Consider the following 24,940-nt stretch of genomic DNA (forward strand, 5'->3'; position numbering starts at 1 on the left):
TTTCAAGGTCAGACCTTGAAGAAGCTTGGCCCAGACTTTGTTTCATTCGAGTTCTATGGCTGTCTCCGACCTTGCTCCGGCCAGCCATGGCTATTCAAGCCTGATCTTGACTTCTCCTACTTGGATCAATGACTTTCCAAGTCTTCCTCACCATCTGGGTTCTTCCGAAACCCTAACCTTCGAGGTTCCTCTAATTCTTTTAGATCCATTGTAGATTTGTGTTTTCTCTGAGCTTTTAAATATTTACCTTTTCCGATTTAGGGTACTATTAAGTCATTTCAAAGCTTTTCTAATTTTTAACGTGTTCTATTGTGCTTCTTATGTTGACCTTCTACTGTGTTTCTTATGTTGATTCTTCTACTGTGTTTCTTATGTTATTCTTCTACTGTGTTTCTTTATGTTAAAAGTCTTAGTACATTCTTGAGTTTTCTGATTTTATTTTGTTGATATTTTTGCCTGATTTCCTTGTTTTCATCTATATACTCGAGTGATGGTGAAAACCAAAAATTTGGGGTTCATTCAAGTCCTGAGACTATTTGCTATGTGATTTACTCGTTCGTCATACTCTAAATTCGATGGGTTTCAAAACCCTAGTTCCTTTGAACCTATTCAAGTTTCTGAGGTTATTTCACCTGTTGCTCGACTGAATATCAAAATATTTTGTTTCTTTATATGATTTTGAATCCCTTTTAAACTCTTCTAAGGTCTTTCTACTGGACCTTTTGCATGCTATTTGATACTCTCTCCCTTCTCCATTACCGAGTTACTGAAACTGACCTATGTGACTACAATGTTCCTATAGTCCACTACTTACTGATTTTGCAATTGCATGACACTTTTCTTTGTCCTAAATTCAACCTCGCATGCCTAATACTTGTTTTCTCTTTATATATGCTGAGCTTCTCCTCTAAAATGACTTTTAATTTTTGACTGATTTCAGACCTCCTTGTGTAAGTTTGATTGATTCTTTCCTTGTTTTACTAATTTCCCTATTTCTTGGTTTGATTTGAAAACTCTCCTTAGCCTTTCTGACGTGGTTTATTCATAAACCAGTAATTTCGAATCTCTGACTCCTTGATTTACTATGTACTGATTGATTCTTACCTTATTTATTTAACTGTGTATTTCAAATATCCTTCCCTTAATTATACTCCTATGTATTTACCCCTAATTGTCTACTTTGCACAAGATTCTTATTTGATCTCTTTCCTTAAATTATTTTTGTTCATTACCGTTTAAGTTTGAACTCCTTAATTAAAGGAAGTTATTCTATTGATTAATTTTAATTGGTACATGGTTATTTTCTTGCCTTATTCTCTGCCTATTTCTAAACTATAAATACCATGCTCTTTCATTAACACAAAGACACACGGACACTCTTAGTTTTCTGAACTCACTCTCACATTCAAAAAGCACTATCTCTTGTTACTTGTACTGTGGCTTGTATTCTTTCAAGTACTGCTACTGATGTATTTTGCTTCTTTGAACTAGTATGTTCTGATTAAAATTCCAGCATCACAACAATGTGTTTACTTAATACTTTTACCTTTTTGTCTGTCTACTGCTTCTGTTAGTTCAGTACTTATTTTAGCATGGTATATTTTCCTTGTGCCTATTCTGAATCTATTATGAATCCCAAACCCCCACACCAATATGTTTGATGCTATGGTTTTTTAAGGCATGACAATACTAAATATTATTGCTCATGACTCAAGCTTGATACCCTAACTCTATGTTTCTCCGGTATTGTATGTTCTGGTAGGCTTATAGGCATGCCAGCATTGTCTATTGTTGTGTATTCCCTAAGCTTACCCTTGCCTAAACACATAGGCTTTTTGCAACTTCCCTATTCCCTTGAACCCCTTTTGTGTACTTGTTTGTAGTTGTTTCCCTCTTCTTCACTCATTTAGAACTTTGTTTCTTACTTGCACTCTCTCTCTCTCTTAGACTTTAAGTTTTGTCCCCCTCTTGTGAGCCTTGCCTTGGGACCCCTTGAGCTCCCTCTGAACTTGGACACTTGAGGGCTGGAACTTCCATACTGCACTTGCCCCTATTTTGATAATACAATTTGGGTGTGAGCACTTTCCGGAGTCCCATTAAGGCTATTAGGGAATTATGACACACTCAAAATGGAGAAAGGCTTTGGATTAATGGTCTTTGAGTTCGGTTTATCTTGTACTCAAAGAGGAAGTCAGAATCAGGCTTCCTCTAGTTGAACTTTTTTAATTTTCCTGATGTAATTTTAATTATTTTGGTTTGTAATAATTTGTAATAAATATTTAGGGCTGGTTAGTGAAAAAGGGTAGGTAACTATGCATGCAAAGGGTAGAAATCATGCCTATAGGACTGCTGTAATTTTGCATATTCAACTTCACATAGAAATTATGCCTATAGGACTGCTCTAATTCTGCATATTTGAATTTCATATAGAAACCATGTCTATAGGACTGTTCTAATTCTGCATATCCGAACTTCACCTAGAGACCATGCCTATAGAAATGTTTAATTCTGCACAAGGTCTGCATTTAGATATCATATTTATAAGGTTTAAAACGAATTTCTGCATTTGATACCACATCTACAAGGTTTTAAAATCAGTAATGCCTAGAAAGGATGCCTATAGGAGTTTATAATTGAATCTGATTCGCTTCACTTAATGTTAGATATAAAATCAGTAATAATGGATACTATCAGTTGCATAACTCATAATCGATTTAATTTTGCCTCTCTTTTAATAATCTGAGTTCCTCACTTAGAAGTTTAACATATAGGATTTCAACCAGTTCCTTTCGAGTCTTACTATTTCATCACCCTTCTGAATCCAGTAGATACCATGCTTATAGGATCCATGTTCAAACATCTAGGCAAGCTTTAAAGTAATTAAACTGAATCTACTTTTGCTAATAATTACAACCAGCAGGCAGTCCTGATTCGGACTTCTTATCTGAGTTATGTGATAAACTGAAACTGTCTTAACAACCTCCTCTCACTCGTCTTTAATACTTTTGAATCAGACCTAAACAATATGTGTAAGTCATTCTAATTGTATGCTTTCTTTGTTTAAGGAGGTATATCTGAGCCTCTGTTTGTTTATATGCTTTCCCCAAAATGTGCAATATGTGTTTTTGTATGTCGCGTAGAGTTTTACCTTTGAAGCTACAAATAAGCCTAGTATCCCTCTATTTTAGGATTAGTAGTCCTAAATGCCTCCGGGACTGATAGGATTGGGGCGGATAATAGCATGCAATAAGTAAACGAGACCAATCTGCGCTTTAAATACCTAACGGGGTGGGAAAGGTAGATATGGATATGATGACCATGCGATAATGTCACGTGTAGTCCCTCATTGAGGAGTGATTACCCGGCATTGTGTGGGGTGAGCCATATTGTTAATAAACCTAGGACCCCCTTTCCCTTATTTCCTTATTTCTTTTATCATTTCAACTCCTTCTTTAAAAATCAGCTTTCTTTGCTCTTCCAAATTTTGTTTGTTTGCAAACCATTATATGAAACCCCCTCTTATTTGAGCCTTATTTATCTACATGTTAATTGCACCCCAAATTCACAATAATTGTCTGGCCGGGAACCACACTAATGGATTCTGAGGGGTGCCTAACACCTTCCCCTTGGAATAATTTCAAGCCCTTACCCTTATCTCTGGTTATTCAAAATCAAACTCTTTGGTGTCCTAATGCACCCTAATCAGTAAGTGGCGACTCTTCAAACACAAACCCAATTCCCAAAAGGAATGAGTTGTCCCACCAAATGTCATAAACCCAATTTTGCTCTAGAAAAAAGGGGCGCGACAGCATGGAGACTCTGCTGGGGATTTTTAGGCTTTTACCATTTCAGACTATTATTGTGAATTTATGCTTCTTTATGCACAATTATCTGTTTATTTCTTTCAAGCATTCAATTTTCTTTTCGATTGTAAAACTGACTTGTCTTTTTGTTTCTTTCCTTTATTACTTTCCTTTACTTCTTTCCTTTACTACCGCTTTAAATTATGAAAAACTGTTGTATTTACTGCTTTCCTAACGTGCAAATACGTGATAAGCTACTTTAATTGTTGCATAATCATGCTTAACATCATATTCCACTCGTGCCAAACAAAATACCATAGCAACGCTTATAATGAGTGGTTGTGCTCTTCCAATATTATCACTCCCTGAATCCGGAAAAGGCGTATTTGCGGTATAACCAGTCGATCAACGGTGTAGTCGACGGTTCCGTGCCTTTCCCCATTGAGTTGTCCGCTCAAGGGTACTAGTCTAAAACCCCATAGAAACCTTACTCTGTTTAACTATGCATGCATCATGGTCAAACCTAGCCGAGTCAGTTATGTTGTCCGCATAGTGACTCTTTCAGATAGCCTTGTCCAAAGTCCACTGGGTTTCCCTAAAACCCAAATGGACATTACCACATTCTGTGCATTTATTTGGAGAACTAAATGCTTTTATGCTAATTGTTGATGTTAAATAGTCGAGTCTGGTAGGGGTAAGGGCCTAACCTTTTTGTCTTGCAGAAATATGAGGCACGGGGTCCCCAGTTTTGGGATGATTAGTACACCCCCATTCTTGCTAGACTGGTGGAGGAGTCTTCCATCAGATGACCAAATCAATAAGTGGAAAGAGAAGGCCTCCAGCGCTAGCGAAAAGATGGAATATCTGGAATACAGTCTGTCGAAATTAGAAGGAAAAGTGACGAAGAGAGTCATCGACTGCCAGAATGCTGAGGCCTACCTCGGGTACAAAGAGGTCCCTAAATTAGGACGCGATTTAAATTCCTGCACTATGTGTTTAAATACTGCAATACTTTTTATGATCCTCACTAACTTGGTTACCTTTTTGTTTTATTCTTTGTTTTTGTTTATATTATTCCCCTCCCCAAAGGTTAGTTCGTGTACTCTCGCATTATCATTTTACTTTACAAGGCCCTTCCATACAGGCTGTAAGCAGAAGTGCACATCTCAATAACTGGGCCATCAGGACAACCAAGGCCCGACGAGCCTCGGGGTAGCAAGGCTAAAATAAGCATTGTTTTGATTTACTAAAAGATTTTTATTTTTTCAATTCCTGCAATAAGATCTCCAATGTCAAAACAATTATTATGTAATTTATCAAAGCATTTTGACTTTTCTTATGAATCAACACTTATTACTATCATTTCTTTCATTACTTTACTTATACAACATTACTATTACTTATCTTGATGAGCCAATGATTGTGACATGCAATGAGACAATGCTACAAAAGGACACAGATTCAGAGGAAGATGAAATACCAGAAGAGGTTGTTAAGGAAGTTGAGAATTTTGACAACAGACCTAAGTCCAACCTGGACAAGACCGAGATTGTTAATTTGGGAGATGCAGAGAACGTCAAAGAAATGAGAACCAGTGTCCACTTATCGCCATCAGAAAAGAAGGGATACACATAATTTCTAAGGGAATATGAAGTCATATTCGCTTGGTCGTATGATGACATGACTGGTTTGAGTACATCTATTGTGGCTCACATATTGCCAACCGATCCAACATGTCCGCCGGTAAAGCAAAAACTCAAAAAATTCAAGCCTGATATGAGTCTGAAAATCAAGGAAGAAGTCACTAAGCAAGTAAAGCTAAGGTTCTCAGGGTAGTAGAATACCCAACATGGTTAGCCAAAATTGTGCCATTACCAAAGAAGGACGGGAAGGTCAGAGTCTGTGTTGACTACCGTGATCTCAACCGGTCCAGTCCGAAAGATGACTTCCCCTTGCCAAACATACACATCCTGATCGACAATTGCGCCAAGCATGAATTGTAGTCATTTGTGGATTGTTTTTCTAGGTATCATCAGATCTGGATGAATGAAGAAGATGATGAGAAAACGGCTTTCATTACGCCGTGGGGAATGTACTGTTACATGATGATGACGTTCGGCCTAAAGAATGCAGGGGCCACCTACATGAGGGCCATGACTACCATCTTCCACGATATGATATATAAGGAGATAGAGGTGTACGTAGATGATGTTATTATCAATTCCAAGAAAGCAACTAACCACATGGAAGATTTGAGAAAGTTCTTTTGAATCCTGCGAAATGTGCATTTGGTGTTCCTGCCGGAAAACTACTTGGGTTTATTGTGAGTCGCCGAGGAATAGAACTAGATCCATCAAAGGTCAAAGCTATTCAAGAATTGCCACCACCAAAGAACAAGAAGGACGCAATGAGTTTCTTGGGGAGACTTAACTACATCAGCCGGTTAATAGCACAATTTACAGTTATCTGTGAGCCAATCTTTAAGATGTTGAAGGACGTCGCTACCAAATGGACTGATGATTGCCAAAAAGCTTTCAACAGAATCAAGGAATACTTGTCAACACCACCATTCTTAGTTCCGCCTGAGCCAGGTAGACCCTTATTACTCTACCTTGCAGTATTGGATGGAGTGTTCGGTTGTGTTCTGGGGAAGCATGATGAAACGGGGAGGAAGGAGCAGGCCATTTATTACCTCAGTAAGAATTTCACCTCGTAAGAGGCCCAGTATTCTCTGTTAGAGTGCACCTGTTGTGCTTTTACTTGGGTAGCTCAGAAGTTGAGGCATTACTTCTGCGCCTATATTACATATCGCATATCAAGGATGAATCTTTTAAAGTACATCTTCCAGAGTGCCATGCCCACTGGCAAGCTAGCCAAGTGGCAAATCCTGTTGAGTGAATTCGACATTGTCTACGTAACTCGGAAAGCAATCAAGGGTCAGGCATTGGCAGATCACCTTTCTAAAAATCCCATAGATGGAGAATACGAATCCCTGAAAACGTATTTTCCTGACGAAGAAGTGTCATTCATAGGAGAAGGCATTGCGAAATCCTATGATGGTTGGTGATTATTTTTTAATGGAGCAGCAAATTTCAAAGGAGTTGGCATAGGAGCAGTCCTGGTATCAGAAACCGGTCAACATTATTCGGTGTCCGCTAAACTCAGGTTCCCGTGCACCAACAATATGGCCAAGTACGAAGCCTGCATCTTAGGGCTCAAAATGGCTATTGACATGAACATTCAAGAGTTGTTAGAGATCGAAGATTTAGACCTACTTATACATTAGGTCCGAGAAGAATGGGCAACCAAGAACTCCAAGATACTTTCATATCTACATTATGTACATGAATTGAGAAAGAGGTTCATAAAGACAGAATTCCAACATGTTCCCAGGGTCCAGAATGAATTCACTGATGCATTAGCAACCCTATCATCCATGATACAACATCCATACAAGAACTTCATTGACCCTAGTCCGGTAAAAATCCATGATCAGCCAGCTTATTGTGCTTATGTTGAGGAAGGAAGAAGCAGACGGAAAGACTTGCTTTCATGATATCAAGGAATACCTGGTGAAAGGAGAATACCCGGAGCTCGCAAATCCTATTGAGAAGCGCACACTTCGTAGGTTATCCAACAATTTCTTTCACATCAAAGGAATCATGTATAAGAGAATTCCTGATTTGGGATTGCTAAGGTGTGTCGATGCAAAGGAGGCATCCAAGCTACTAGAGGAAATTCACACTGGGACCTGCTGTCCACATATGAACGATTTTGTCTTTGCAAAGAAGATACTCTGTGTTGGTTACTTTTGGATGACTATGGAGATGGACTGAATCCATTATGTCTGGAAATGCCACCGTTGTCAGATACATGCATACATGATAAAGGTACCTCCAAGTGAGCTTAATGCAACAAGCTCACCATGGACGTTCGCCACTTGGGAAATGGATGTTATTAGACCAATCGAGCCCGCTGCTTCCAACGGGCACAGGTTCATCTTGGTAGCAATTGACTATTGCACCAAATGGGTTGAAGCGACATCTTACAGAGCAGTAACCAAGAAGGTCGTGACAAACTTTGTCCACGATTGCATTATTTGCCTATTTGAGATTCAAGAGTCAATCATTACCGATAATGGCTCAAACCTCAACAGTGACTTGATGAAAGCCATGTGTGAAACCTTCAAGACCAGACACAAGAATTCTATAGCCTACAGACCTCGGATGAACGGCGCAGTAGAAGCTGCCAATATTAATATTAAGAAGATATTTAGGAAAATGATAGAGAAGCATAAACAGCAGCACGAGAAGTTATAGTTTGATTTACTGGATATCGTACTACAGTCCGCACATCAACCGGGGCAACCCCCTATATGTTGGTCTATGGTACGGAAGTCGTCATTCCCGCCGAGGTAGAAATTCCCTCCCTAAGGATCATGCAGGAAGCTGAGCTCGACGACGCGGAGTGGGTGAAAAGTCGTTACGAGTAACTAGCCCTTATAGACGGGAAAAGAATGAATGCAGTTTGCTATAGTCAACTTTATCAGAACAGAATGTCCAGAGCCTTCAACAAAAGAGTCAAGCCGAAATAGTTCACACCGGGACAACTGGTGTTAAAGAAAAATTTTCCGCATCAGGATGAAGCCAAAGGGAAGTTCTCTCCCAACTAGCAGGGTCTATACATGATTCACCGGGTTCTGACAGGAGGAGCCCTCATACTCGCAGAAAAGGACGGAGAAGTCTGGCCAAAGACGATCAATTCAGATGCAGTCAGGCGTTACTATGTGTAATCTTTATACTTTCCTCATATGATGTAATTTGAACTACACCTGACCTGATTCCCGTTTAAGAGGGGATACGTAGGCAGCCCTATGGGTTCGGTCGCAATTCAATAAAACTTTTATTTCTCCCGAAATTGGAAACTGGGGCAGAATTTTGAGGAGGACCCTCAAAATTCCGAAGTTAATTTCAGTCAATCATCGCTAGCAGTAGTCGAAAGCATCAATCCATTAAACTGGGGTAGAATTTTGAGGAGGACCCTCAAAATACCGTAAAAAGAAGGGTTGCAATGTCTTGAACCACGTCACAGTCGTTGGTTCATCTAAAAAACTATTCTTAATTATGTATTTATGTATGTCTTTACTAAATCATGCATGTTTATTGCCAAAATTGCCTTGTTTAGCAATGCTACCCCAATGATACGTACAATATCACCAGATCAATGCCGAGCAGGTCAAGTAGAGCCAGCGGGGATACGAACTAACCTTTTCCCTTTACAAAACTCACGATTTTTCTTTGGATGCAGGCACTTGATATGCAAAATCATCAAATATACTATACACTCACGAGACTCACATTGCTCAGAAATACAACTCTCAGAATCGTTGCACTTACTCACAACTGCTATCCGCACGCAGTGTCCTCAACATACACAGTATCCCCAGTAGTCGCAATATCGCAATCCGTTATCAGCTAAGAAAATTCTATTATCATTTGCCCTTTTACTGCTTGCATAAGGCAACCATTATGCCTTCTGAGGTTAAGCTCTACCTCCATCTACATTTTTGCATTGCATAAGGCTATCATTCTACCTTCTGAAACTAAGTTATGTCTCCATCTGCATTTCTGCATTGCATAAGGCTACCATTCTACCTTCCGAGACTAAGCTCTACCTCTATCTGCATTTCTGCATTGCATAAGGCTATCATTCTGCCTTCCGAGACTAAGCTCTGTCTCCATCTGCATTTCTGCATTGCATAAGGCTACCATTCTGACTTTCGAGGTTAAGCTCTACCTCCATCTGCATTCTTGCATTGCATAAGGCTACCATTATGCCTTCCGAGACTAAGCTCTATCTCCATCTGCATTTCTGTATTGCATAAGGCTACCATTCTGCCTTCCGAGGTTAAGCTCTACCTCCATCTGCATTTCTGCATTTCATAAGGCTATCATTTTGCCTTCCAAGACTAAGCTCTGTCTCCATCTGCATTTCTACATTGCATAAGGCTACCATTCTGCCTTACGAGGCTAAGCTCTACCTCCATTTGCATTCTTGCATTGAATAAGGCTACAATTCTGCCTTCCGAGACAAAGTGCTATCTCCATTTGCATTTATGCATTGCATAAGGCTACCATTCTGCCTTCCGAGGTTAAGCTCTAGCTCCATTTACATTTGTATGGCTGAAAGATTGCCACTTTATTTACATTTGCATGGATGAAAGACCGCCACCTTATCTACATTAGCACAGCTGAAAGATCGCCACCTTATCTACATTTGCATAGCTGAAAGATCGCCACCTTCTACACTTGCATGGCTGAAAGATTGCCACCCTCTACATTTGTATGGCTGAAAGATCTCCACCTCCTACATCGCATAGGCTGAAAGATCGCCAAATTATCCGTAGGCGTCATTGTTCGGAGGCACCATTTTCATAGCCCGAGAACACCATGTCATGGCCTGAGGACCCCTTTTTAATCTTTTTTTTTTGCATATCATTATTCAAAGGCATCATAGTTCGGAGGCATCATTCTCATAGCCCAAGAGCATCATTTCATGGCCTGCGAATCCTTTATTATACGCATCATGGCCCAGGACGTCATCCTAACCGTCCGAGAAAAAACCTTCATGGTCCGATAGGAATTTACATCATGTTTAAATTACGCACCATATATGCTTGTATTGCTTATTTTCAGGAAATCCGGCGAGCAATGACTATCTTAGTAGGAGCGATTCTACTCCAGTTCCCGCAACCCTATCAGGCTTCAACCATTCGCCCCGCCCTAAATACTGCGTCCGTTCTTGAAAGTCTTCATCGGAATACTCCTCCAACGGATCCTGAACTACATATGGTCTGATTCCTGTAGGACCAGGGATATGTAGGTAGCTCAGAAACCAGATCACGGCTTAAGTCTCCTCGAACCATTCGTTCGGTCATAATTGGCCATCATATCTTTACCCGACAACTCTTTCATCCTTCCCGGGTAAAGAGGGGCAACTGTTGATACCCAATTTTTTCCCGTATATTTTTAATATGCAAAATATTCTCAAAATAGAATGTATATACATATATAAGTGTGTCCCAATATTTTATTAATTTTCCTTAATTTTTAAAGATTGTAAATCAATTTATTGCCTTATTTTATCAAGAAAAACCCAATAATCATCCCCAAAATATCATTTTGGGTGATTCATCTATTGTATTCTCATACTTATACTAAAATATAGCTAAGATAATATTTGCATATTTTTTATAAATTTATTTGGTATTTTTAAAGCTAAATTGCATATAATTGCAATATTGACCTCTATTGAGATTTAATTGTATTTATAGTTATAAAATTAACTCCAATATTTTTAATTTAATAATTATGTATTATTAATAATTTAGTACATTTAATTTATTTCCAGAAATTATTTTACTATTTTTATAAAATAAATGAAGGAAAATGGCTATTTAAATAATAGCTCATTTGCATTTCAATTTTAGCCGGATTTGAACATCTAATTAGACCCAATTACCCAGCCCAAATTCTAATCCACCCGACCCATTACCCTTTAAAATAACTCGCCCGGATTCCCTTTCAATCCATGTTGTTGATCAAAATGATCAACAACCACCGTTACCTCTTTCCTTTTAAATTCCCAATTACACCCTAACCCTAATCATTTCCCGTCTGTAGCTGCCCCTGAATTCCCCCTTCTCTCCGAATTCTCTCTCAAACTCCCTCTCGAACCCTAGCCGCCACCTTCAACCACCACCCTAAAATAGCCTGAATCAATGGCTTCCAAAGCCATTAAAGGCCTGTATCTACCTTATATGACTTCTACCTGCCGGATTACTATAGTTTCAAGGTCAAACCTTGAAGAAGCTTCGCCAGACTTTGTTTCATTTGAGTTCTATGGCAATCTCCGACCTTGCTCCGGCCAGCCATGGCTATTTAAGCCTGATCTTGACTTCTCCTACTTGGATCAATGACTTTCCAAGCCTTTCTCACCATTTGGGTTCTTCTGAAACCCTAACCTTCGAGGTTCCTCTGATTCTTTTAGATACGTTGTAGATCTGTGTTTTCTCTTAGCTTTTAAACGTTTTCTCAACGTTTCTTTCAAAACTTTACCTTCAAAACCTTTACCTTTTCCGATTTAGGGTTGTCATTTCAAAGCTTTTATAATTTTTAACGTGTTCTACTGTGTTTCCTATGTTGACCTTCTATTGTGTTTCTTATGTTGATTCTTGTACTGTGTTTCTTATGTTGTTCTTCTACTGTGCTTCTTTATGTTAAAAGTCTTAGTTCATTCTTGAGTTTTCTGATTTTATTTTGTTGATATTTTTGCCTGATTGACTTGTTTTTCATCTCTATACTCGAGTGATGGTGAAAACCCTAAAATTTGGGGTTCATTCGAGTATTGAGACTATTTTATATGTGATTTACTCGTTTGTCATACTCTGAATTCAATGGGTTTCAAAACCCTTATTCCTTTGAACCTGTTCAAGTTTCTGAGGTTGCTTCACATGTTGCTCGACTGAATTTCAAAATCTTTTGTTTCTTTATATGATTCTGAATCCGTGCTAAATTCTTCTAAGGTTTTTCTACTGGACCCTTTGCATGCTATTTGATACTCCCTGCCTTCTCCATTGCTGAGTTACTGAAACTGACCTATGTGACTACCATGTTCCTATAGTCCACAACTTACTGATTTTGCAATTGCATGACACTTTTCTTTGTCCTAAATCCAGCCTCGCATTCCTAATACTTGTGTTCTCTTTATATATGTTGAGCTTCTCCTCTAAAATGGCTTTCAAATTTTGACTGATTTTAGACCTCCTTGTGTAAGTCTGATTGATTCTTTCCTTGTTTTACTAATTTCCCTATTTCTTGGTTTTATTTGAAAATTCTCCTTAGCCTTTCTGACTTGGTTTATTCATGAACCAGTAATTTCGAATCTCTGACTCCTTGATTTACTATGTACTGATTGATCCGTACCTTATTTGTTTAGCCATGTATTTCAAAGATCCTTCCTTTAATTAAACTCATATGTATTTACCCTTAATTGTCTACTTTGCACAAGATTCTTATTTGATCTCTTTCCTTAAATGATTTTTGTTCATTACCGTTTAAGTTTGAACTCCTTAATTAAAGGAAGTTCTTCTACTGATTGATTTTAATTGGTACATGGTTATTTTCTTGCCTTATTCTCTGCCTGTTTTCAAACTATAAATATCATGCTCTTTCATTGACGCAAAGACACACAAACACTCTTAGTTTTGTCAACCCACACTCACATTCAAAAAGCACTCTCTCTCTTGTTACTTGTACTCTGCCTTGTTTTCTTTCAAGTACTGCTACTGCTGTATTTTGCTTATTTGAACTAGTATATTCTGATTAAAATTCCAGCATCACAATAATGTGTTTACTTAATACTTTTATCTTCTTGTCTGTCTACTACTTGTGTTTAGTTCTGTACTTATTTTAGCATGCTATAATTTCCTTCTACCTATTCTGAATCTATTATGAATCACAAACCCCCACCCTAATGTGTTTGATGATATGGTTTGTTTGAGGCATGACAGTTATTACTGCCCATGACTCAAGCTTGATCCCCTACCTCTGTGTTTCTCTGGTATTGTATGTTCTGGTAGGCTTATAGGCATGCCGAGATTGTCTATTGTTGTGCATGCCCAAAGCTTACCCTTGCCTAAACACATAGGCTCTTTGCAACTTCCCTATTCCTCTGAATCCCTTTTGTGTACTTGTTTGTAGTTGTTTCTCTCTCTTTCACCCCTTTAGAACTTTGTTACTCACTTGCACTCTCTCTCTCTTAGACTTTAAGTTCTGCCCCCTCTTGTGAGCCTTGCCTTCGGGCCCATTGAGCTCCCTCTAAACTTGGACACTTGAGGGTTGACACTTCTACACTGCACTTGCCCCTATTCTGATAATACAATTTGGGTGTGAGCACTGCCCGGAGTCCCAATGAGGCTCTTAGGGAATTCTGACACAGTCAAATTGGAGAAAGGCTTTGGTTCAATGGTCTTTGAGTTGGGTGTATCTTGTAATAAGAGAGGAAGTCAGAATCAGACTTCCTCTAGTTGTACTTTTTTATTTTTCCCGATGTAATTTTAGTTATTTTGGATTGTAATAATTTGTAATAAACATTTGGGGCTGGTTAGTGAAAAGGGGTGGGTAACTATGCATGCAAAGGGTAGAAATTATGCCTATAGTACTGCTCAAATTCTGCATATTCAACTTCACATAGAAATTATGCCTATAGGACTGCTTTAATTCTGCGTATTCAAATTTCATATAGAAATTATGCCTATAGGACTGCTCTAATTCTGCATATTCAAATTTCATATAGAAATCATGCCTATAGGACTGTTCAAATTTTGCATATCCAAACTTCATCTAGAGACCATGCCTATAAAAATATTTAATTCTGCACAATGTCTGCATTTAGATATCATGTTTATAAGGTTTAAAACAATTTCTGCATCTAGATACCACGTCTACAAGGTTTTAAAATCAGTAACGCCTAGAAAGCATGCATATAGGAGTTTCTAATTGAATTTGATTCGCTTCACTTAATGTTAAATATAAAATCAGTAATAATGGATACTGTTAGTTGCAAAACTCATAAACTATTTAATTATGCCTCTCTTTTAATAATCTGAGTCCCTCACTTAGAAGTTTAACATATAGGATTTCAAACAATTCATTTCGATTCTTACTATTTCATCACCCTTCAGAATCCAGTAGATACCATGCTTATAGGATCTCTGTTCAAACATCTAGGCAAGCTTTAGAGTAATTAAACTGATTTTGTTTCTGCTAATAATTACAACCAGCAGGCAGGCTTGATTCGGACTTCTTATCTGACTTATGTGATAAACTGAAACTGTCTCAACAACCTCCTTTCATTCGTCTTTAATACTTTTGAATCAGACCTAAACAGTACATGTAAGTCATGCTAATTGTATGCTTTATTTGTTTAAGGAGGTATATCTGAGCCTCTGTTTGTTTATATGCTTTCCCCAAAATGTGCAATATGTGTTTTTGTATGTCGTCTAGAGTTTTACCTTTCAAGCTACAAATAAGCCTAATATCCCTCCCTTTTAGGATTTGTAGTCCTAAATGCCTCTGGGACTGATAGTATTGGGGTTGGTAATAGCATGCAATAAGTAAACGAGACCAATTCGCGCTTTAAATACCTTAACGGGGTGGGAAGGGCAGATATGGATATGATGACCACACGATAATGTCACGTGTAGCCCCTCATTGAGGAGTGATTACTGGGCATTGTGTGGGGTGATCCATATTGCTAATAAACCTAGGACCCCCTTTTCCTTATTTCTTTAATCATTTCAACTCCTTCTTTAAAAATCAGCTTTCTTTGCTCTTCCAAATTTTGTTTGTTTGCAAACCATTATATGAAACCCCTCTTATTTGAGCCTTACTTGTCTACATGTTAATTGCACCCCAAATTCACAATAATTTTCTGGTCGGGAACCACACTAATGGATTTTGAGGGGTGCCTAATACCTTCCCCTTGGAATAATTTCAAGCCCTTACCCTAATCTCTCATTATTCAAAATAAAACTCTTTTGGTGTCCTAATGCACCCTAATCATTAGGTGGTGACTCTTCAAACGCAAGCCCAATTCCCAAAAGGAATGAGTTGTCCCACCAAATGTCATAAACCCAATTTCGCTCTAGAAAAAGGGGGCGCGATAGGTACCACTACCCTATTACAACCCAACTGCATTTTTATTGTACCAACAACATGGCTGAGTATGAGGCATGTATTTTGGGTTTGAGGTTGGCTGTAGATATGGGAGTCCAGGAAGTCTAGGTCTTGGGAGATTCGTATCTGTTGGTGCACTAGATTCAGGTAGTATGGGAGACTCCGGATTTAAAGCTCATACCGTATCGACAATGGTTGCACGATCTTTGTCAATAGTTTAGATCAGTAGAGTTTAGGCATATTCCTAGAATCCATAATGAGATTGTCGATGCCTTGGCTACAATGGCATCAATGTTACACCATCCGGATAAGGCTTATGTTGAACCTCTACATATTCAAGTTGATTAGCATGCCTACTTTAATATGGTTGAGGAGGAACTTGATAGTGAACTGTGGTTCCACGATATCCAGGAATACATCAGGATGGGGGTGTATCTGATACAGGCCACAGGTGATCAAAAGAGAACAATTCGACTTTTGGCTAGTGGATTTTTCTTGAACAAGGGAATTTTGTACAAGAGAACTCCAGATCTTGGACTGTTGAGGTGCATAGATGCTAAACAAGCCTAGACTATCATGACCGAAGTGCATGCCAAAGTTTGCGGTCTGCACATGAGTGGGTATGTTCTGGCAAAGAAAATTCTTCGAGCAGGGTATTATTGGCTCACCATGGAACGAGATTGCATCAGCTTTATGTGCAAGTGTCATCAATGCCAGGTACACAATGACTTAATTCATTCTCTGTCGTCTAAGTTGCATACAATGTCTGCACCTTGGCCTTATGTTGCTTGGGGCATGGATGTCATTGGACCAATTGAGCCAGCGGCATCAAATGGGCACAAGTTTATTCTTGTGGCCATCGATAATTTTACTAAGTGGGTTGAAGCTATGACTTTCAAATCTGTGACCAAAAAGGCAGTGGTCGATTTTGTTCATTCAAACATCATTTACCGGTTCGGAATCCCAAGATAATCATCACGCAATGGTGCTAATCTTAACAGCCATCTGATGAAAGAAGTATGCCGACAGTTTAAGATTATGCATCGAAATTCCACTCCATATCACCCCAAGGCAAATGAAGCGATTGAGGCAGCAAACAAGAACATAAAGAAGATACTTCGAAAGATGGTGCAAGGTTTTAGGCAGTGGCATGAAAAGTTGCCTTTTGCTCTACTGGGTTACCGCACTACTGTTCGCACTTCAGTAGGTGCAACTCCTCATTTGTTGGTATATGGTACTGAAGCAGTTATACCTGCAGAAGTTGAAATTCCATCCTTCGGATTGTTGCTGAGCTGAAATTGATAATGGTGAGTGGGTCAAAACCCGTTTGGAGCAGTTAAGTCTGATCGATGAGAAAAGACTGGCAGCGGTATGCCATGGTCAATTGTACTAAAAGAGAACGACAAGAGCATACAACAAGAAGGTACGTCCCCAAAAATTTGAAGTGGGTCAGCATGTGTTGAAACGCATACTTCCACATCAGGCTGAAGCTAAAGGCAAGTTCGCCCCAAATTGGCAGGGGTCGTTCATTGTAACAAGAGTGTTGTCCAATGGTTCTTTTTATTTAATAGATATAGAATAATATGTAGATATGGCTATCATTCTAACGCAGTCATAAGATATTATGTATGATTTCTTTGGTTTGTCTAGTTGTGTTGTTTGTACTTGGTATGTTTTGAAGATTGGAATGACGAAAGCATTTTATTCTTCTATCTAAACACTTTATCCTTCGTTACCCCTTTTGAGACTTATTTATTTTCTTATGTACCCCTCTTTTGGAATCAGAAGAAAAGTTTAGAAATACAGAGAGAAAGGAAAAAGAGAAGAGAAAAAGATAAAGAGAAATCGAAAAAAGTAAAGCAAAGGAAAGAAAAGAAAATAAAAAGAGAAAAGTAACAAAAACAAAGTAATTCCTATATCTTGAACTATGTTCGACCTGATTCTTTTTAAGGATACGTAAGCAACCTCACGGTACGGTCCCATCAAAATAAAAATTCAAAATTCCCCAAGCAAAGAAACTGGGGCAGAAGTTGTGGTTTTGTAAAGATCTGATTCCAGAAGTTGTAATTTTGAACCTTTTCATTTTAAGTTGTTTTGAGCATTTATGATATCCTTTCTTTCTAACCCTATCCAAAAGTCTACATTACAGTCCCAAGAAAGACCTTCCGATCAATCTTTGAGGAATGTCAAGTTAAGCGAGATAGATGTATGATTCACCTCATGGGCAACACTCTATTCTACGCAAGGAACAATGATTAAATGAGAGAGTCTTATTGGTGAAAAACCTCACGGGCACCGTAAAGCGACCGTAAGGCGATGGAAAGCTGAGAGAAAATTAAAAAATGAGAGATTTTTATTGTGAAAACTTTCACGGGCACCGTAAGGTGACAGTGAGTTGAGAGATGAAAAACGAGAGAGGTTTGTTGGTGAAAACCCGTTAGGGCACTACAAGCCGAGTGTGGATCGTGACTTTGTAGAGAGATTGGATTATGGAAAAATCTTGGTTTTGAAGTATGAAGATGGGACGCAAAATGAAATATGATTAGGTGAACGGTCTGGGCTGATTAATCCGAAATGCATGTCGTGATCATTGGAGCTAGCTGCTTCACTCAGATAAGTCTCTTTTCCACTCTTCCTCAAATTGTCATCTCTATTTTAAAATGCCCTTTTGTATTTGTTTCTTGAAGTCACTTTGTTTTATTATCTGTAGCATCTACTTTCTATGTCTTTTTCACTGTTAGACTTGTAAGCAAGCAAGAAAAGATTTCAAAGCCTATTACCAACTTTCAATTGCACAAAGCAAAATGCGGCCAAAGCATACTAGAAATAGCATGATTCAAAATGAGAAATAAGGTGTTAAGGGGAGTTCAAGTGTTCAAGTGGTTTCGTGAACTTTGAGGAAATATAGAGGGTCAAAATGGAAGGATAGAAATGTAAAACAACAGGATGAGTGTGGGGCACTCGGATCATTCAGGGTTCTGTGGTTGAGGTTCGATCAGAAGGTCAAAAAATTCTTTGCCAGCCCAAGGCAGCCAATCGAAGCAAAGCTTGGCAGTGGAAAGGCCACCTTCAGCAACAATACCGCAAACTAACCACCATATTTTCAAACTGATAAGATTTTCTTTGATTGAAATAGGGGCAGGAAATTTTGTGTTCTGGAGGAACCCTCTGTGAGGAAAGCGTGCGCCAAATAGGTTCAACCGTAAAATTCTCAGGACCCTCATGGATAATGGGATTTATTTCAAGTTCTCAGGACTCTCCTGGATAATGGATTTAATTTAAAATTTTTAGGACCCTCTTAGATAATGGGATTTATTTTAAAATTTTTAGGGCCCTCCTGGATAATAGGATTTAGTTTTAAGTTTTTAGGACCTTTATTGATAATGAGATTTACCATAAGTTTTACCTTTAGGAAATAGAATTTAGCTTTGAAGTTTTCACTCTTAAAATAAGATTTAATTTTAAATTTTCAAGGACCTCCTGGATAATGGGATTTAGCTTTAAATTCTTAGAAGTCTTTTGGATAACATGATTCGATAAACACTCACAGATGTTCCCAATACCAAACTGGGGCAAAAAAGTTTCTTTTGTTTTGTCTATTTTATTGTAATGGCAAGCGCCCACCTGGAAAACAAGGTAATACGTTTCAAGTTTTGGCATTAGGCGCCCACCTTGAAAAAAAAGGAATACGTTTCAAGTTTTTGCATCAGGCGCTCACCCGTAAAACAAGGGAATACATTTCAAGTTTTGGCATCAGGCACCCACCTGGAAAACAAGGGAATATGTTTCAAATTTTGGCATCGGGCGCTCACCTGGAAAACAAGGGAATTCATTTCAAGTTTAAGCATCAGGCGTCCAAATGGAAAATAAGGGAATACGTTTCAAGTTTTGGCATCAGGCGCCCACCTGAAAAACAAGGGAATACATTTCATGTTTTGGCATCAGGCGCACACCTAGAAAACAAGGCATTTCAAGTGTTGGCATCAGGCACCCACCTGAAAAACAAGGGAATACATTTCATGTTTTGGCATCAGGCGCCCACCTAGAAAACAAGGGAATACATTTCAAGTTTTGGCATCAGGCGCCCACCTGGAAAAAAAGGGAATACATTTCAAGTTTTTGCATCAGGCTCCCACCTAAAAAACAAGGGAATACAGTTCATGTTTTGGCATCAGGCGCCCACTTGGAAAAAAAAGGAAATACGTTTCAAGTTTTGGCATCAGGCGCCCACCTGGAAAACAAGGGAATACATTTCATGTTTTGGCATCAGGCTCCCACCTGGAAAACAAGGGAATACATTTCAAGTTTTGGTATCAGGCGCCCACCTAGAAAACGAGGGAATTCATTTCAGGTTTTGGCATTAGGATCCCACCTGGAGAACAAGGGAATACATTTCAAGTTTTGGCATCAAGCGCCCACCTGGAAAACAATGGAATACATTTCAAGTTTCAGCATCAGCGCCTACCTGGAAAACGAGGGAATTCATTTCATGTTTTGGCATCAGGTGCCCACCTGGAAAACAAGGTAATATGTTTCATGTTTTGGCATCAGGCGCCCACCTGAAAAATAAGGGAATTCATTTCAAATTTTGGCATCAAGCTCCCACCTGGAGAACAAGGGAATTTATTTCATGTTTAAGCATCAGGTGCCCACCTGGAAAAAGGGAAAACAGTTCAAGTTTTGGCATCAGGCGCCCACCTGGAAAACAAGGGAATCCATTTCAAGTTTAAGCATCAGGCGCCCACCTGGAAAACAAGGGAACACATTCCAAGTTTGAGCATCAGGCACCCACCTGGAAAACAAGGGAAGTCATTTCAAGTATCAGGTCAAGCAGCAGGCACCCACCTAGAAAACAAGGGAAGTCACTTCAAGTATCAGGTCAAGCAGAAGGCACCCGCCTAAAGAATGGGCCAATTCAAGTTAGAAATAATAGCAGCTCACCTCAAGAGTGCGAGTCAACAGTTCAAGATGCGCGGTAGAATCGCAGAAGTTTCAAGATCATGTTTGAAGATATATAGATAGGATTCTTGTAACTCATAGATTATAGTTTAGCCTAGCTTATTTTAATTTTGCTTCGGTGTAATAAGGAGTTCAGCAAGCAATAGCAGTGGCAGCAGCCGTGAAATCACAGCTTCTCGGTAGTCCCAGCTACCAAAACATCCAGAACTATACTGACCTGATTCCTTTACAACCAAGGATATGTAGGCAACCTTGGAAACAGGGTTCGGTCAGGCTTTTAAAAATTGCTTCCCATAGAGTATCCAAACGGGCAAAAATAGCTCGTATTTTCTCACTTTGTCTTTGCCCAAAAACACTTCATCTTTCCGAGCAAAGAGGGGCAGCTGTGAGCACGTGATTTTTGCCCGACCCAAAATACTCCTACAAAATCACAAATATAGATTTTGTAGTTTATTCTAATTTTATAGAATTTTTAGGAATATTTGTTTAATTATATGCATTTTAGGTGCATTTTGCACACATTAAAAGCATAGAAAATACCCAAAAATTATATATTCGAGCGTGTTTACCGTGAAAATGGTAATAACGATTAAATTTGATTAAGTGGTTCTAAATATACATGATATATTTTTATGCTAGTTGTTAGGCATTTGATGCTTTGTGAAAGACTTAGAAACGAGATATGAGCTTAAAACGAGATGTTAATCAAACTGAATCGCTGTCAATCGGGGCCTAGAGCTTGCCTATTCGAAGGCCTCGAGGTCGAGTCTGGAGCTTGGATGGGAGCTATTGAAGGTGGTCGATGGAGACTAACAGTTATAAACAAATCAATGATGACTCTTTATTGCCAATAATAAGCAACAAATGATGAACTTTTAGTAGAACACAATAAATACGAGCAATAAATGAAGTAATGAGATCAAAAGAATGTGTTAGAGAGTAGGGAGAATGTTCTAGTATATTTAGTATGGAGCAACATATGTTTACAAAATGAAAAGGATCCCCTTTATATATGAGGGAAAATCCCAACATAGTAAAAGTACATTTATTACAAAGATATGGGGATGGGACAGCTAGTTGACGCCATGATTCAGGTCTAAACTTAGCTTAGTAGACTTTGTCAGCCTTAGTTGTGTGTCTTGGGAACTCCCCACTTTTCCATCATAGCCGGTTGTTTACATCTCCCCGAGGTTGAGCATCAATATCCCTCGAGGATGAACCTCGACCCTAATCTCGAACCTTGTGAAATGTGCTTACGAGGTGTCATAATGACGGAAAATTGGACCCTCTAATTTTACCATACACAGATAGTCCTCACATTTCTTAGAGTGAAAGTGATAAGAAATGACCTTGAATTCCTGCCCCTCTGGTACTTCTGTAGTGATGGCAGTCATAAGGTGCCAAAATATGACATACACACAGCCCCTGAAATCCTTTGTATTGATTACGACAGTTGGCTGTCCCTTGGCCTCCTTTAGCACGCGCGCAGGGCCTCTATAAATATTTCTCTTCTCGTTTTTATAACTCACTGCCCCATCAAGCCCCATAAAGGTTCCTTCTACCTTTACTTTTGTTCTTTCTTCAAAATGCAACTTCCCTTTCTCTTCTGGAATCATTTAGGAATGGCGAAAACTTCCGCCTCTACATCTCTGGAGAGGGTGACCTCCTCCTCTTCGCTTCCATCTAAAGTCAAAGAGGCAATGCCTCTTCTTGCTGAGGAATGCATTCCAGAAATTTTCCCAACAACTTCCGATTTCAAGGTCGAGAGACCTTATTCGAAACCTGGGTGTCGTAAGCTTGTGTCTCAGTATATTAGCTCGATATCAGAAATTGAAAGGGTGAGGATTCATTGCCACTGGAGGGACATGGTGCTTGTGGAGATCCCTACTCGACAGGAGGATATAACAACATACAAAGCCGATTTCCTTAGTGTGTATACTTACCCATTTACCCTTAGGCCGGTGGGGCCATCCTTGCTTCCAATACACCCCATAATTCCTGACTTCTACCAATAATATCAAGTGACCCTCGGCCAAATTCACCCTTCATTTCTGACGCACTGTCTACATGATCAGATCCTTTGTGAACATGATTGAGGAGATGCCCTGATCATGATGTACAGCCCTTGTCTCTTCCTTGGGGGACTAATTAAACTCTACTGTCGAGCTCCGAGGGCCCTCTTTGATTGTATCGAAAAAGTTGGGAATGGAGGGTGGATGAGCCTCTTTGTCCGAGTAAGGACTTCGGACTTGATCCCGTTGGAAAGTATGTTGTTGCCCGAAAGGTGAAATATGTAACGTAAGTAGATACACTATCTAGCATTTCCTTGCTTTTTAGGTACATCTTTCCATGCGCTTAATTTTCTTCGCTGATGCAGCCGTGGAAATTTATCCCGGTGCGGTCACGTACCTCTCGAGTTGGGTCAGTTGACTGGACTCGATTCGCCCATATGCCAAGGGAGTGTGGCATGACCTATCTCGAGCTCGATGGGAAGCTAAGGACCATGGTGACATTTCGCCCCTGTTGCGGTTTTACCTTTCAACCTGAATAGCTACTGATAGCGCTCTCACTCCCTATGCTTACCTCTTTCATTTGTGTAGGTTTGGGCGAGATCCCCTTGAAGAAGGGAACATCACTTGGTGAAGACAGTACTTTGAGACACAATGAAGGGAATAAAAGATAGAGGTAATCGTTTAATGAACCTTCAGAATCCGAGAAAATCAAGGTAGAAGAAACTAAGGCAGAATCGGTAGCCCTAAGTCTTGGACCAACTGGAAGTCCCTGAGTGGAAGGCGAGGGAGAAAATAATTCCTTGATAGCTCCTGAGGTAGGGGAAAACCTGACCGATTCTAGGGCCATAGAGATGGTGGCTCTTTAGTCGGAACATGATGTCGTCGTCGTCTAACTTCAAAATGAGGAGGCCACTGAGGGGGTATCGGGAGATGTCCCTGAGCTCGCCAATGGCCAAAATAACTCTCGAGATGGAATACATTTGGTAGGCAGTTCGGAGGAGCCCAGTTCTAGAGCCCTTCATGGACAAGAGATAGCCCTGATTGACCCTACTGGTGCCATCTTCATGAGTGATTCCCCTCAGGGAACGACCTTACCCCCTAAGGGAATGCATGATGTCCCGAATGAAGAATCTTTCGATGCGGGGGTTGCCTATCGGAGATAGATAAGAGCTCGAAAGTCCTTCAACTTCTCCCGAGGGAATTCTCGAGCTTGATACTTCACTCATCTTCGACGAGATGAGCAGGCTTTGCGAGCACGTAACTTTTGTATATCATGTCTGTTGTTCTGATCTTTGTCTTTCTAAATTGACTTTTTCATGGCTTTAGGCCAAGGTTCTTTATAATCAAACTTTTTCCTGGTTTCAGGATGAGCTGACCCGTCATGAGCGTGAGAAGACTCATCTTGTTGAACAGGTTACGTTGTTTCCGTTTTGCCATCGTCTGAATGTTTGCAGGATCCCAATGTTAAAACATCCTGGATTAGATTCATGCAGTTTGAGAAGGAAGGCACTCTGCTGAGGGAGGGGCTCCGAGCCAGAGACTCTGAAGTCCTCTAACTCAAACGGCATGTGAGAGAGATAACCTCTTAGAGGGATACCCTTCAGGAAAAGATGGCCTCAGTCGGGCATCAGCTTCAAGATGCGAGGTCGGATAGTGACAAATATAGAGGTCTCCACTCTGAGTTAGTAGCTGTACTATCCAAGATCAAAACCGAAGTTGGGGCACTTATATTTGCACACAAAGAGGGTGCCATTGTAATAAATGCTCATACCTGGAGAGTGCTTAAGGAGGTTGAATTGAAATTGACACAAGGCGCAAAGCATGCTCGGTTATAATCTTGGAGGCAAACTATAGAGGACATACATGCAAGGGATATCGAGATTTCTGCCGAGCTCGAGAGGGTGAAGACCCTAGAGGAGAGAGTTGTTGCCCTGTTTGCTTCTAAAGATGTGCCAGGTAGTGGCTTAGAATATGACGAGAATGGAAGCGGGATTGCCCGAGGGGAAGAGGCCTTCGAAGGTCCTTGGGTTGTAGTCGGAACCGTTGGGGCACAACCTCCGGTGGATCCATCAAAGATGCAGGCTCGATGATGGATCGGGGTTCTGTTTGGCCCCTTCTTTGTAAGGATTTTTTAAAAGCCTTGTAAACGTACCTCTACGAGCCATATGTATAATAGGCTTTTCGTTTATCATTTCTTTTCTCCTTTGTCTTTTGATAATAATAAGCGATACTTCTGACAATTCATTTGAGATCTTAGACCTTGGTTATACACTCGAGTTTTTGTTATTTCCAAGTGGCCCATGATTGTCGAAGTCGGTGCCCGAGTGTTCTCGGGTTAGACCTTTCTTTTATACATTGGGTTACTATGACCTACGACATTAGCACTGGCAGAAGTGGCTCTTATGCATTTGGTCGTTGTGACCTTTAA

The sequence above is a fragment of the Nicotiana tabacum genome, chromosome 11 (assembly GCF_000715075.1).
Source record: "Nicotiana tabacum cultivar K326 chromosome 11, ASM71507v2, whole genome shotgun sequence".
NCBI classification, from domain to species: Eukaryota; Viridiplantae; Streptophyta; class Magnoliopsida; order Solanales; family Solanaceae; genus Nicotiana; species Nicotiana tabacum.